We start from the raw sequence: 15,730 nt of genomic DNA, 5'->3' as shown, positions 1-15,730 counted from the left end.
AATATCTGAACTCACTTCCCTATTTTAGCCCACAGTCATATTCATGCCTGAGGCCTACTTTTTTTGTTCTAGCCTAAGGCTTAGATTCCTGACTGAAATTACTTCTCTGTTTTAGCCTAAAATTAGATTCCTGCCTGAACTTACTTCCTCGTAAGGAATGTCAGATTCCTTGTCCAATGTCAGATTCCTGCCTAAAGCCCATTTTCTTGTCCTTGGCTAATGTCAGATTACTGCCAAGCAGCCACAAAAGCTCTCCACAATTTAGACAGGCCACTCAGTTCTCTATCTACACATGAAAACAACATCTATCTTTCTCAAAGTACTAGGAAGGAGATGGAATTCATGATAGATAGTAGAAATATTTAATGTTAGAAAACAGTCACAAAGGCTTAGAAGAGTTAGAAAGTAGGTTAAAGGCTGTATCAGAAAGAGAAAGAGCTGAGACTTTCGGGACATAAAGCCATCATCAGAGGCTAGATTTCTTTACTACATTTTCACAATCCCGGTGTCACACAAATATTTCCCAGCAACAATCTAATATAATCTGACAAACAGGGAATCATAACAAGTTCAAGCTTTATATGTCAGTCTCTGAGATAGAGAATGAACAGAGCATGGGTGAGAATTGATGGAAGACGAGATGAACACTGATCAAGATAGCCATAATCCTCACTGCAGCATTAAATATGCTTAATGCACATTTTAAAATGGGTGCACAAGCAACATTGAGCCAATGGTACCTATTTGCTGCTACATAATAGACTTAAGCCCTCAGTGCTCTGACTCACTTACATATTTCTGCAGCTCTCAGTTCCTACACTCACATCTCTCAGTGACACTAAACACAATGACAGTTGGGCAGTGATGGCGCATGCCTTTAATCCCAGCACTTGGGAGGCAGAGGCAGGGGGATTTCTGAACTCAAGGCCAGCCTGATCTACAGAGTGAGTTCCAGGACAACCAGGGCTATACAGAGAAACCCTGTCTTGAAAAACAAACAAACAAACAAACAAACAAACAAACCCAAAAAACAAAAAACTAAACAAAACAAAAAAAAAAACTGAACACAAGGGTTTGCAATCATGTCAACTGGTTTCTTTACTGAGTGGGATGCATAAACTCATCCCTTCAGCATCACTGTAAAAAGGCCACAGTCACCAGATCTTCACAGAGTACAGTTTGTTCACAAAGAAAAGACCAAGTGTTTGGAGGCTTACTGCCAGGAAATCTACTTGCCAAAAGAGATAAGCCACCACATTCCAAAACACCAGTTAAGTTGCTGCTCAAAGTGATACTTTGGACTCCACCAATGAAGTGTGTTTCTCAGGTGAATAACACATAAGAAATGTCTAAAAGAGTCTTTGTTCCTGCAGGACTGCTGCTACATTGGAAAGTTAGCTCTGATCTCATTTAGAGAACATATTATGTTGATACAATTGGACAACATAGGAGATTATAGCTAATAAATAATAAACATCAACTCGAGGTGCTTCGAGGTGCTTTACATATTTTATGCATTATTCTGGAAACTTTTGTCACATCAGTGCATTCAGTTCTCCTAAAGCCTTGTTGCCTTCGTATTTTCATCTATTTTTAAGGATACATGATTTAAACCACAGAGAGGTCGAATCACTCACTGTCCAATGTCACATAGGTTATAAAAGCCAAAGGCAATATTTACCCGTGAAGACTCTGATTAACTGTAGTAATTAATCTGGCCCTTATCATGTGTCTGTGTGTAAGTGGTAAGCCAGAATCTTCTGAATGAGTTTACAGTCATATTAGTTTTATTTCTTCCTTGATAATTTCAATGCTGTTATCTATAAGTATCATTGGAGATTTTATTTTAATTATGGTACAGGAGATAGAGAACTACTACTTAACAACTCCTGTTTCATGCCAGAAGACTGAAAATTGGACCCTAGCATTGATCAGGGACCCTGAACACAAGACCCTAGCACCCACATCAGGTTGCATTCAAACCCTGGGGACTCCAGGAAGGAATGCCAAAATCCTTCTTCTGGCTTCCATGTGCATCTGCACACAAGTGCACAGGCACGTAAATGAAATAAATATTTTTTAAAGCACTGATAAAAGGAGCACAAGCCTATAATCCTAGTTTTTACACTGCATAGGAAGAGGCAGGAGGATCCTTGTGAGTTCAAAGTAAGCCTGGTCTTCATGGTAGACTCTATGCTAACCAAGGAAAAGAAGGTGAGCCTGTCTCAAAAAGAAAAAAAATATATTTAAACAGTTGTAAAATTAATTGGTGTTTCTGGAATTAAATCTTTAATATTAAAAGGGATATTAGCTAAGCCAGAATAATGTTGAATCTTAATTCTTTTCATAAATTATTATCTAATTATGTTTACTTCACTTAGGGCATCTGTCAACTCTCCTCATTTGCTCTGTTATTTTGCTTTACATAGATTTGAGTTCAATGAGTGGGTCCAAATTCATCTTAGGTTTCTACTCAGAGCCACTGAATGACCAACAGGTATCTCGAGTCACTGCTTAGAATCTCCTTCTGCCTACATACTTTTAATGTCAAGAGCAGTATTGTTCAGATTTTTACGTGGGAGATGAAAACAAAATACTTGTGTACATTACACAAAGAGAAGAATGTGGAGCTCTGAAACAATATCAGGGATAATCATGGACTGGTTTCATCAAAGGTATGTGTATATAAAACTTGCCATTTGTCAGGCACTAGCTCCAGATCGTTAGACAACTTTTAGTGTTCATTTGTGGCCAGATGCCCTTGTGTTTATTAGGTAAAGAAGATATGCATGAGGACCAGCAATGTGTTATTTTTGCATCTGGAGCAGGCAATCATGTATAGAAACTATCCATTATATATCACCTATTTTTGGTCTCATACAGGGTTGCTAGGTCCATTAGCACAAGAAAATAGTGAAATTGACCGATTAGGAAATACATTAGAAGCCAAAATTCCATTAAAAACACTATGTTAATGGAAAATATTTAAAGAAAATATTTTCTGTGACTTGGCAATAAGCCAAAGAAATTATAAGAAAATATCTTACCTGTTCCTTATATAACCAAACTCCATCACCTGCTGGAAGTAACCCTATGTACTGGCTGGTTTTGTGTGTCAACATGACACAAGCTGGAATTATCACAGAGAAAGGACACTCCCTTGGGGAAATGCCTCTATGAGATCCAGCTGTAAGGCATTTTCTCAATTAGTGATCAAAGGGGGAGGGCTCATTGTGGGCAGTGCCATTCCTGGGCTGGTAGTCTTGGGTTCTTTGAGAAAGCAAGCTGAAGAATGCAGGGAAAGCAAGCCAGTAAGTAACATCCCTCCATGGCCTCTGCATCAGCTCCTGCATCCTGACCTGCTTGATTTCCAGTCCTGACTTCCTTTGGTGATGAACAGCAATGTGGAACTGTAAGCTGAATAAATCCTTTGCTCCCCAACTTGCTTCTTGGTCATGATGTTTGTGCAGGAATAGGAACCCTGACTAAGACACCCTAGAAGTATCAAAAGAAATCAAATCTGGCAAATGGATGGTTCCTTTTGTAGAACTTGGGAAACTAAAGTTTATACACCATACCATTGATAAATATTTGGAATTTCAATGGGAAACTGCTTTGAGTTCCCAAAGGCTGATTCTGTAATTACATATTTACTGACATTAAGGGCTGTCATGGCTATATCACCTGTATAAATTAAGATTCACAACGCACACATCTATGTCTCCAGTATGATGAAGCAATTCTCTGCATATTATAATATAAAACACATTACATGTATAAAACACAATCCTATGGGACAAGTTGTCTAATCCTACCTTAAAGGAAATGCTTAAAAAAAAAGAAGAAAAAAGACCCCAGGGATAGACTTAACTGTGCTCTGTCACTTTAAACTTTCTAAATGGCAATGAAAAAGAAACAGCAGCCAAGAGGCACTGGGTTACAGAAAATGCTATGGAGTTTAATAAGCCTATATACTATAAAGATGTATTAACATCAGAATGGAAATCTGCAAACATTTTGCACTGAGAATTTGAATTTTTTTATATTTCCACAGGAAATGAAAAGCTGTAGATACCATCAAAATTGATAAAGATTAAAATTGATTAGAAGTCTCCTGAAAAGCTTGTTCATTGACCCAAAAAATAGGTTATTTCAATAAAAATGTCTCTCTATACAATTTCTCTCTATACACAGTATAGTTGATGAGTTTAAACAGACAGCAGGGAAGGGAGATGAAGTGAGAATTTTGGAATTTTTATTTCTTTAAAAAACACAGAAATATTACAAGTATGTGCTTTTGCTTTAGTCCCAGGTGTGGGATGTGGAGCTGCTTCAGGAGACCGCAGCAGCTGATTGTTATTTGCCTTGTGCTCTAGCTGAGAAACAGTTTTGCCAGCTGCAAACGGTTTCTATGATTGTGTGACATTTGGAATTCTGCAAACTTTTAAGAGGGTATAAAAATACTAGGGCCCAGAGAGGTGAGTTTAGTGATTGTTCGTCCTTCAGGGGGGTTGGTTGTGGTATGTTAGTAGTCATGCTCAAGGAAGAAACGAGACGGAAAAAAAGAACTTATATTCAAGGAGCTCTTCCTTATCCTATCTGCCCTCTAACCCTTTCTCTCCCCTATCTGGTTTTAGGTGATTAAAGGAGTAGAAAAAGTATGGAGAAGTGTGGGGGAAAAAAGAACCCACAAGGTAGCAAAAAGCAGCTATACTGATGAACCTCTTGAGCTTAAGAAAATTGGTTAGATAAATTACTTCCTCTTGATTTTCAAATTTAATTTCTGACTCAAAACTTTTACATAGTACCTCTTTATATGGTTTTACTGTTCAGAAATCAATATCTAGATAGACGTTAGTAAGGAAAATTAAATCTACTTGGGTGTTTCAGACTTGGAGAAATATCTGCAAATAAAGTTTTAAAAAAATTCTTATGTCCTCAATTTTAGAGAAATAAATGTTAATTGATTCTTTAAAAATCATGCTAAGTCTTTGGGTTTTAAACTTGAAGCATCACCATACCAGCTTTTACTGATTTTTACAACTTAACATATATAATAAATGTAAAGCTACCACATGCCATCTTCAAATTTATTTTATAGGTTGTTTTCACTATCTTCATGACTATGAAAAGTGAATGTCACATGTTAATGACATTATATGTAAGAAAGAAGATGTTTGTAGTAATTATTGCCAGATATCATAATCAACGTTATACATTATCTCTACATTAAGCTAAATAAAACACTTTAGATGGAGTCATCTATTTAAAACATTTTAGAAGTCAATCAATAATAGCAGTAACACAGTCTCTGGGGATCGATGTACATAAGGAAGAAAGAGCAAAGGTCAAAGAGAAGCTGCTTGCTACCTCAGTGGGTCTGTTAAGTAATATGTAGAATAAATTAGAGAGAGGGGGAAAAGGAGAGAGTTCAGATTTTGATATTAAGAGTGTTCCACAGACAGGAGAGTCTGCCCAGTGGGTGATGGGACATGAATCACATGTCTGATTATCAGAGTAGTAGGTGATCATGACACCCCAGTTCAGGAAAACAGGGCACTGTATCTGGAGAAACTTGGTTGCTCTGCTACATTTAAATTCTGTAGCTACAATCTTTTTAATTCTTTTTTAGATATTTGAGTTATTGTTGGTGTGAGTATATGAATGGATTCTGTACTTGAAGGCAAGCACAGGAGTGACACAGCACACTTATGGGGGCCAAAGGGCAAGTGCCAAGAGTCTGTTCTCTCTTTTCATCCTGTGATTTGCTGAGATTGAATTCAGGTCCTCAGGCTCAGTGACAAGAGCTTTTACCCACTGAATCATCTTACTAACTCAATCCGTTTCATCCCCACTCTACCCCCACCCCTGACAAATCCTTATTTTCCTGGCTCAGGTTTCTTTCCTATCTCCTTAATATATTTCCAACCCTAGTTATTTCCAATCCTGTGATGATTTCTTCCTAGTATGAGAACTAGCCACACAGAGCACTTGCTATCTCCTACCCACGGTAAGTATGTCATAGTCCTGTATCCAGCAGGTGCTCAATAAATGTTCATCTCTATTGTCTATTTCATATAAATATCTCTGTAAAAATTTACTCCTTTTGTTGTTAAGAACCTACTGTTTCTTAATTTCAACATCTAACAAGTTTCAGACTATGTCATGACTGACTTTGAAATATAAGTGGACTCCCCTTGATCAGGGACTTTCTCCTCTTAGACATATTGTACATCACTATCTCCCACTCACTGAAGAAAATGGAAAAACCTAGTTCCCTCTCATTTCAGGGAAGACCATGTGATTTATGACAATTAGGGTAACAGTTCCAGCATGATGTAACTGATCCCAGTTGGTGTTGGAGGTTGAATTTTGCATCTTGTGTTACTAAGGAAAAAAAATATGTTCAAGAGAACAACTAAAAATAAGAACCAACTACCCATTTACTCAGATATTTTGGCAATTTTCTGTAACAAGAAGCTTTAGATAGGACACAGAAGATTTTAGTTCAGTTTGCTCAGAATGGATGAGCGATATTCTTAATGTCATTTATAGTCTGGGATCTCTCTAGAATAATCACTTTGGTAAAGTGTGGGATATGTTCAAAGACAAACACATTTTCTTGAATGCCCTGACATTCCCTTAGGTTCTCTAACGGCAGATGATTCTCTTGGTGCGCTTCCATAATTACACAGGATAATGGATTTTCATTATCATAATATAAAATCATGAACCTTACTGATAGATGTCCTCGTTTTAGCTGTGTCTCTAATGAAGTCTTGTTACCATTCCAGAGGTTTCCCCTTACGTGTATATTTGCAGCTTTGCAACAACAATGAGCTTTACAAATTCTGGAGTTAAATGTAGCTGACGTTCCATTTGGTGTTCCATTTTGTGAGAATACCAAATATCTGCTGTAACCCCATCAGGGTATTTACTTGGCTTTTATGCTATTTTCCTTTCTTCATCTGTGAATTTCTGGATGTGTGAGCTTGTATGTGGGTACGTGTGTGTGTGTGTGTGTGTGTGCATGCGTGCACATGTTTCTCTGTGTTTGCACATAGACATATACACATACAAATGCACACACAGACAAACTGTGGGAGGCACCCCACATTAAGTTCCAGATGCCTGGGACTCAGATAACAAGGAAGAAACACCTGTGGAGGGTACCATATTTCAAAGCATGAGACTATAGCTTCTTGTGGGCCACAGTATGAGTGCTAAGAGGCCCCAAGGCCTGCTTCTTTGGTACAAGCAGAACCTAGTGATATCATTCCTGCAACTATTCTTAGTACTTATAATTCTCCTTATCTATTTACTATTCCTTCTCTTTCCTCCTTCCTTGTTTAAACTGGTATTTGGTGACCTGCTAGGATCTCTCTGGATATCCAGAAAATAGATGCTACCAATAATATTAAAGTGAAGGCTGTTCATGAGTTCAAACATTCATGTTACGGTCACTCACTCAGTGTGGAAATGAAAGTGACCTAGAGCCGTGGGCAATGGTTAGTAAACCTGCAGCTGTCCCCCGACTCGTAGTCTCAATTCTGTATAAGAAAAATACGATATTTGTATCGTAAAACTCATGGTGGAATAATATACAGATATTTTCCAGAAAGTCAGCAGTGGGTTCCTTGGGTTCAGGGATGATGGTGGCAGCACTCTTGGAATTTTCCATACAGGTTAAGTGAGGATGTTTTTGTAGACAGACAGATGGAGTCCAAATATTACAAAGACTGCAGGGTCTGCAGTATGACCTCATGTTTACCCTTTTATGAAACCGTACTGTCTCACTCATGTCTGAAAGATATTGACCTTGGAATCACAATACTGCTGCCCCAGACCTCACCAGAGACCAGTGGTCAGCAGATTAAAAAAAGTGTGCTTGCTACAAAACTTTTATGTTTGAGATTTTATAGTTTCCTTTTTCTGTTATAAATCTGTTATAGTCTGTATCATAAGAAAATGTTAGCATAGGAAAAGAGAAGCATTTATCCAACCCCCTCCATGAACTTTGTAACCCAACTTCCTTGTATGATTTCAATCAAAGACTGAGGCTGAGTCAAGTCTATATAGCACCTTAACTCCCCAGTTCAGCGGTTCTCATGGAAGGAACAGCCTGTCAATATTGTATCTCAATTGTGTGTTTTCTTATTCACCTACCAGGTATCTCTAGTCCTTCATGCCCCCTGACTCGTGTTGTGGCTGGACTCCGGCAAAAACCATGTACAAGTACACATGTGGAGGTCAGCAGATAATTTGAGGTATTGGTCAGTGCCTTCCACTTAATTGAGATAGGGTCCTTTTGCTGCTCCATACCCAGGATAGCTGCCCTGTGAGCTTCCCACGATCCTTCTGTCTCTGCTTCCTATCTCTTTGTGATAGAGCTAGAACTATAGACACATCTAGCTATACTTCCTTTCCTTGGATTTGATCTCAGATCCTTATGTTTTCACAGCAAGACCTAGACCAACTAAACATTTGCCCCCACCTCCTAACTTAGAGCTTCCTGAAGCATGGGCTCATGTTCCATATTGACAACTAAACCATCAGAGCTTCTGTTGCTATGGAAAATAATGTGTCTGTTGCTAGAACACAATTTCCAAAGGGTAGCAAGCCTCCAAATCTCCATTATGGATCACAGAGGGGGCAAATACTTTTGACAGTCTCCATTCCTCAACTACCAAAGTTTTGAGTTCTTCTGATACATTACTAACTTTAGGGCATTTTTACTTAAGTGTTTGTGATGATGATTTTTCTTTGTTGTTAATATAATAAGTATTTTTGTAATCCATCCCAGTTCATATAATACACACATTTCATATCATTAAAGCATGTTTTGTGTGTGTGTAATGTTGACTAGTTTTTTGATTTTGGAATCTTTCCTCATGTTTGATTACAAGGCATTCAACCAGCTGAAGCAATAATCCCATCTCAATGTGTAATTGCCAAATATTTGCAGTCCAGAATCCAAACTCTGGGATCCTTTGGAAGCCACCTCAAAACAAGAACCCACATGCTCCTTTATTAACCACAGAGGCACAAAGTTGAAAGTAAAAGATTAATCAGTGGACTCAATGCACCCATCTCTTTTGAAACGGTAAGCATTCTGAAGGGCAGAAAGGTCAAAAGGGATTAACCTTATTGGTTCAATCACACCCTCCTTTAGCAACCATGGAAATAGCAACGTTATAGCAGTCTATGTTCATGGAGGCCTGCTACAGCACCCAACACACACATTAAAATCTAAAATTTCCATTGCTTTTATCAGGTGCATATATTCACTATTTAGCTGCTTTCTGTCCTCTCCACCTGTTCACATAGGATACTTTGTCACAGATGACTTTCTAGTACATACAAAAGTGTATGTGTGTGTATTGCATGTGTATATACTATGGCATGTGTGTAGGTTTGAAGAGAACTGTCAGAAGTCAATTCTCTACTTCTCCATGTGGATTTAGAGATTCAATTAATGTTCTCACACAACAAGGGAATTTTAGCTACTGAGGCATCTCATAAGCTCTTTTATAGGTTTTGAAAGATATTATCCCAAGACTCAATTCAATATCAACACTGTGTTTAGGTAATTATCTGTAGGGTTTTTTTTTGTTTTTGTTTTTGTTTTTTTTGATAGAAACAGTCTCTCAGCATTTTCTTGGAAAGAGGGGGATTCTTGCCATTTACACAGAACATCAGGGGGATGTTTCATTGATTAAGAGCTCTTGCTGCTGCTCCAAGAATATACATCAGATGGTTCAGACTCATTTCTAACCAGCTCCAGATCTAATCCATACTTCTAGCCTCCTTTGGTACCAAAACACATGTGACAGACACAGATACACACATACAAAAAATTTTAATTTTAATTGAATTCTCTAAGAATGTCAGCTTTTCAAAACATCTGTCAATGCAAATCTGTTGAAAGCTCTTTCCTGAGAAAGTTCTCATTACATAGTGTATGGGAATGATATGATGCCTTTCCAAAGGCTTAAGTATGTGATCTCCATTTATTTCAGTGTTAGGAATGTGAATTTTCCTCTATTTGCATTCACCTATCAATAAGTTCATGGCCTCTCCCACTTCACTGAAGTAAAACTGAACTTCCAAAAGAATTTTTCTATAGTATTACAATTATTAACCAAGGACAGCAGTCATCTGTATTTATGATTCCCGTGGGTTTGCCCATTTGTCTCCTCTTAGCACTGTGTCCTCTCACTGCTTGCTTTTGTGTTTACTAGACTATAGCAAAGGAGAAATAATGTTTGAACTTCTTTCTTGATGCTGTTTTGTTTGGATTTGGTTATGTTTTCCTATTTGCTTTTGGACAGAACTTTACCTAGATTGGTTTCATAGTACATTGCCATCCCATTTAGTAGAAACATGAGACTCTGACATTTTACTCCAGCTAATAAACCCTTTTCTGGGAACATATATGGATAATTTATTGTTTAAGGTTTTTTTATCCTTTACTAAGATATTCTATACAAATCCAGCTCTTTATATGTTAGCATGCATAATCCTTGTATGAGGAGAGAGAGCTGATGGGCTGTCTCAGGGAAAGGAAAGCTGGGACTGGAGAGATGGATAGATGGTTAAGAACATAGATGAACTTGCTGAGGACACGTTCAATTCTCAACATAGTAGCACCTAACCACATATAACTCCAGTTCAACGGGATCCAACATCCTCTTCTCATCTCTGAGGTCACTTTACACACATAGTACACAGAAATACATGCAATCAAAACATGCATACACATCATTTTAAAAAAAATATTCTTATACCTTCCATCCAAACTAAATTTTCCATACCCTTTCTCTGCCCTCTACCTCCTACATCTCCCCCTCCCTCTCCTTTCACTTCTCAGCTATTTCCCTCTAAAAAGGACAGGCCTCCCAGGGATATCAACCAAACATTACATATTAATTTCCAATAAAATTAGGCACTTCGCCTCATATTATGGATGGGTGAAGCAACACAGTTGGAGGACAAGGGTCCCAAAGCAGGCGAAGGCATCAGAAACAGCCCATTTCTTCTGTCCCACAAAATCACCAAGCTATACAATTATAACATATATAAAATGGGCCTAAGTTAGACCAACACTGGCTGTCTGATTGTTGGTTCAATCAAAGAGAGCCCCTAGAAATCCAGGTTTGTACATCCTGTGAGTTTTCTTGTGGTGCCCTTGTCTCCTCTGGCTCCTATAATACTTGTCTGCCCTCTTCAGTGGGATTCCCCAAACTCTACCTAATGGTTGTCTGTGAGTCTTTGCATCTGTTTACATTAGTAGCTAGATGAAAGCCACTCTCATGACAATTGGGTTAGGCACCAATCCATAAGTATAGCAGAACATTATTAGACATCATTTCATTGAGTCGTGTGTGTGTGTGTGTGTGTGTGTGTGTGTGCCAGTTTTGTTTGGTTCTATCCTAGGTCTCTGTACTATCAAGCCTCTAGTTTCTTCATCTACCAGACAGTGATAGAGGTAGACTTACTGTTGTGACATGGTCTCAAGGGAGAGCAGTCACTTGTCAGCCACTCCTACAGTTTCTATGCCACCTTTACTCCAGCATATCATGATGCCAGGACAAATTGTATGTCAAAAGTTTTGTGGCTGGGTTGATGTCCCAATCACTCAACTGAAAGTTTTCCTTGGTTATATGAGATGGCTAGTTTAGGCTTAGTATCCTGAATTACTTGGAGTCTAATGGTCACCCTAATAGATTCTGGAAGTTTCCACTCTGCTTGGTTTCTACTTTGCCCCTGTTCCAGTTGTCTTTCCCAGTACTCTTTCCCTCTATACTTTCCCCGCCTGATCCCTCCTGTTTCCATCCCTCTAGTCCACCTACAATATTTATTCTATTAACCTTTCCCAGGGAAATCCATGCATCCCCTCACCCCTCCCCAATCCTTCTTGTTGCTTAGCCTCTCTGGGTCTGTAGATTATAGCATGGTTATTCTTTATATTTTGTTAATATTCACTTTGTAAATAAGTACATACCATGTTTGTCTTTTATGGTCTGGGTTCCTCACTCAGGATGATATTTCTAGCCCCATCCATTTGCCTGAAAATTTCATGATGTCACTGTTTTTGGTAGCTGAGTAATACTCAATTGCATAAATGTACCATTGCTTTAAATTCAATCTTTGGTTAAAGGATACCTAAGTAATTTTCAATTTCTGACTATTATGTATAGATCATCTATGAAAATAGTTGAGCAAGTATCGTTATAACATCTTTTGGGTATATGCCCAGATATAGCTTGGTCTTGTTTATCAAGTCCCAATTTCCTGAAAAACAGTCATTGATTTTCAAAGTCTCCATACAAATTTGTACTGCCACCAGCAGTGGAGAAGTGTTCTTGCTCCACATCTTTATGAGTCTGGGACATTACTTATGTTTTAAATCTTAGCCATTCTGACAGGTCTAAGATGAAATCTCATTAGTGTCATTTTGGTTTAAATTGCCCTGACGGCTAAGAATGCTGAACAGTTCTTCAAATACTTCTTAGACATCTGTGATTCTTCTATGAGAAGTCTCTGTTTATATATGTACCCTAATTTTAATTGGTTTATTTGGTTTCATGATAGTTAGTTTCTTGAGTTCATTACATATACTTAGAACTCCTGCCTCTGTTAGATATAAATAATAATTTTCAAATGAACAATAAAGGAAGCTGAAGGAATTTTGAGGTAAAGGAATGTAAGACAGCATGTATATGTCCATGATTTTCTTACTGATGGGAACAAAGTCACCTACAGAACTTTAAGTGATCAAAATATCACAGGCCACTCAAGTAGAATGGAAAAACTAACCACAGAGACCAGGAAAACTAGAACCAAAATTAAAATAGAAGTAAGTGAAGAGTCAGTGGGTCCACCTGATTTTCAAGTGTGAGATTGAGGATAAGATGTGTTTTCAAAGAAGTTAATCAAGAGCACAAGATGTGTGCTATGTATATTTTCTTAACTTGAAAGGAAGACAAACATAGATGCAGGTGTCCACCTCAATCTGACAAACTGACAATTTTGTTTAACATGGATGCACACATGAAAGAATCTATGCATGCATCCAGTAAGTAAAATTTTAAAACATTGACTGTGAAGACAACTTCACAGTCCCTATTCCTGTTACTGCAAGAAGAAAAGAAGAAACAAAGAAGTTGTTTAAAAATGTGAAGGAACAACATGATTCATATGAGAAGCTGATTACTTAAGGATATCAAAGGTACTAAAAATATAAAGTATATTAATACAATGGGATCTTATGAAAAACATTTGGAAGGGTTTTCTGGTAGGAGGTATGAGAAGTAAATAAAATTCTGCATGTGAGTGTGTGTGTATGTGTTTGTTTGTTTGTGTGTGTGTGTGTGTGTGTGTGTGTGTGTGAGAGAGAGAGAGAGATCACTTATGTCTGAGTGTACCTGTGTGACATGTACATATGGAGGGCTATTTATGTTGAGAATTTTTCTTGATCATTCGCTACCTTCTTTATTGAGGAAGGTTCTCAAAAGCAAATCCTACTTCTAGTCAAGCTAACCAGTTTTGCCAGAGAATTCTCTGTATCCAGGGATTATCTGCCATCACATGGGTCCTGGTTTGACCAAGGCTTTGGGGATCACACTCCAAGTCTTCCTGCTTGCTTTGTAAGCACTTTAGCTACTTTAGTGAGTTGTCTTCCCAACTCACAAGAAGTAATTGCTTAAGATAAAAGGTAGGGCCGACCTAAATGCAAACAGATGAGTTGTTTTAATAAAAGTGTCAGTGATGAGTCAGTGAAGTAGAAAACTTCAGAATTGCTAGTGAACAAACACTTGTTAAACAGGATGTGAAATCTTCTCAGCCAAAGCACAACAATTTTTCAAACAGGCCTTCTGGAAACTTTTAGATTATAAAGTTAGTGTTTCACAAATATACTTAGCACTTGACAAGCTGTGTACTCATCTCTCATTACAAAGTCAACATTTTAAACTGTCTTTATATTTCTCCTTTCTCTTGTCCCCATGCTTGCACACAGGAGTCAATGAAAACTTAATATTTAGCCATGGTGAAGCTGGGATGCTTCTGGAATAATTGCTGAGACTTCAGGAAAGTTATAGTTCACAGTAAGTAAAGTAAAACAGTCAGAATTCCCAAGGGAGATAACAGAAACAAACTTTGTAAAAACTCAAAGTTAAGTCTACAACCATACCCTCCATCAGTTTATCACTGAAGAATTCCAAACACACCTGTTATAGTAAACACTCTGAGAACCTCTCTGACTCTGGCCCTTGATGGCCACAGATGGCTCTGAGAGGTTTTATCCTAGGGGATGAAATGATGGCTCAACAGTTAAGCACACCTACTGCTCTTGCATGAGACTGGTATTTGGTTCCCAGCACCTATACAGTGGCTCATAATGGCCACTAACTCCCATTTCTGAGGATCCAGTTCCCTCTTTAGCCCTCAACAGGTACAGCATGCACATACATTCAGGCAAATCACATATACATAAATAAAGATACATCTTTGAACAAAAAGGAAAGTGCATTTTATTACAAGGCTCTTTGAGAATCAAGTAGAGATTTAACTGTAAAACAACTGAGGATAGTAGATAGCTGGTAGCATTTAAGTAGCACATGTAACTTGGTAGAACTAGTCAATACTAATAACAAGCATCAAGGTTAGCATATTGGTCCATATTTTGTTGTCAATGGAATCTTGCTAAAGAATGCTCAGATTAATATTTTAAAGAGGCTTATTTGAGCCCAGTGATTTTGTCTAAAAATTATGTATCTCACATAGGACAAGGCCTTGGATTTGTGGAGTTTTGACAGCACAAGGAATCATATAGTCAGAAAACATGAGGCATGACAGACCTAGGCTTTTATAACACAGTCACTCAAGATAACTTTCATTAATTAGATGGGTGAATTGATCCATTCACAGGGCAGAACCCTATGTCATGACTTCTTGATCCAACTTGCTTGCTCATGATTTCTCTCACCAGCTCATGATGGAGATTAAGTTTCCATATCAGATGTGAAAGGGCCAACCCCTGTTCAAACACTATCAGTCAGTGTCTTCACAAGTGCTCCTATCTAAAAAGTCTGCTTGAGGTTAAACTGAAGAGATTTGGATTAACTACCTTGGCAGAAATTTTCAAAATAGCCTAGTATTGACTCTGTAGTACGGTTATTAGTGTTCACTATATATGCAGATTTATAATGAAAAGGAACAAATTGAGTAAAGAAAAACACAAAATGTACAGTTTAAGAGAGAGGGCATCAGGAAGAAGAGTATAGTTAAGTCCTGAGTTCAAGGAGATAAACAGATTAAAGAAAAGTCTGATATTCAATGGTATAAAAGAAGTGGTGACCCCAGGGCAAGATCTCACCTGGTAAGCTCCCACTTTCTGAAATGAAAGAACAGCTCAGGTCCAAGAATGGTGGTACATGCTTTTACTACCAGCACTCTGGAGACAAAGGAAAGCAGATCTCTGATTTGGAGGCCAGTTTGGTCTAAAGATTGAGTTTCAGGACAACTATGCTCTTCCATCCCATTGAAACAATCCCATCTCTCATACACTATCCCACTGAATCTTCAACGTGAAATATGTGTAATTTCTCATAATGGTTCTTATGATCTTTTGGCTGATTTTAGGCCTTCATTGTATAAGCAGGACTGCCCCTGACATCTCCTCCCTTCTCTAACTATAGAAGGGCTGTGGCGATTCTAATCTTCTGAA

At 38.0% G+C, this 15,730-nt stretch overlaps 1 protein-coding gene across 1 annotated transcript in view; it reads right to left on the bottom strand.

Moving 5' to 3' along the window:
- LOC114612594 (solute carrier organic anion transporter family member 1A4) overlaps window positions 1-3,062 on the bottom strand; it is a 51,071-nt gene extending 48,009 nt beyond the window's left edge. The window contains exon 1 of the mRNA XM_028757559.1: window positions 3,048-3,062. The gene's annotated coding sequence lies outside the window, so the exon portion shown is untranslated. The remainder of the gene's footprint in view (window positions 1-3,047) is intronic.
- Window positions 3,063-15,730: the final 12,668 nt, after the last annotated feature.

This window comes from Grammomys surdaster, unplaced genomic scaffold, assembly GCF_004785775.1.
Source record: "Grammomys surdaster isolate TR1022 unplaced genomic scaffold, NIH_TR_1.0 126176, whole genome shotgun sequence".
In the NCBI taxonomy this organism is placed as follows: Eukaryota; Metazoa; Chordata; class Mammalia; order Rodentia; family Muridae; genus Grammomys; species Grammomys surdaster.
The sequence above is the reverse complement of the archived record's forward strand: the minus strand, read 5'-3'. Positions and strand labels throughout refer to the sequence as shown.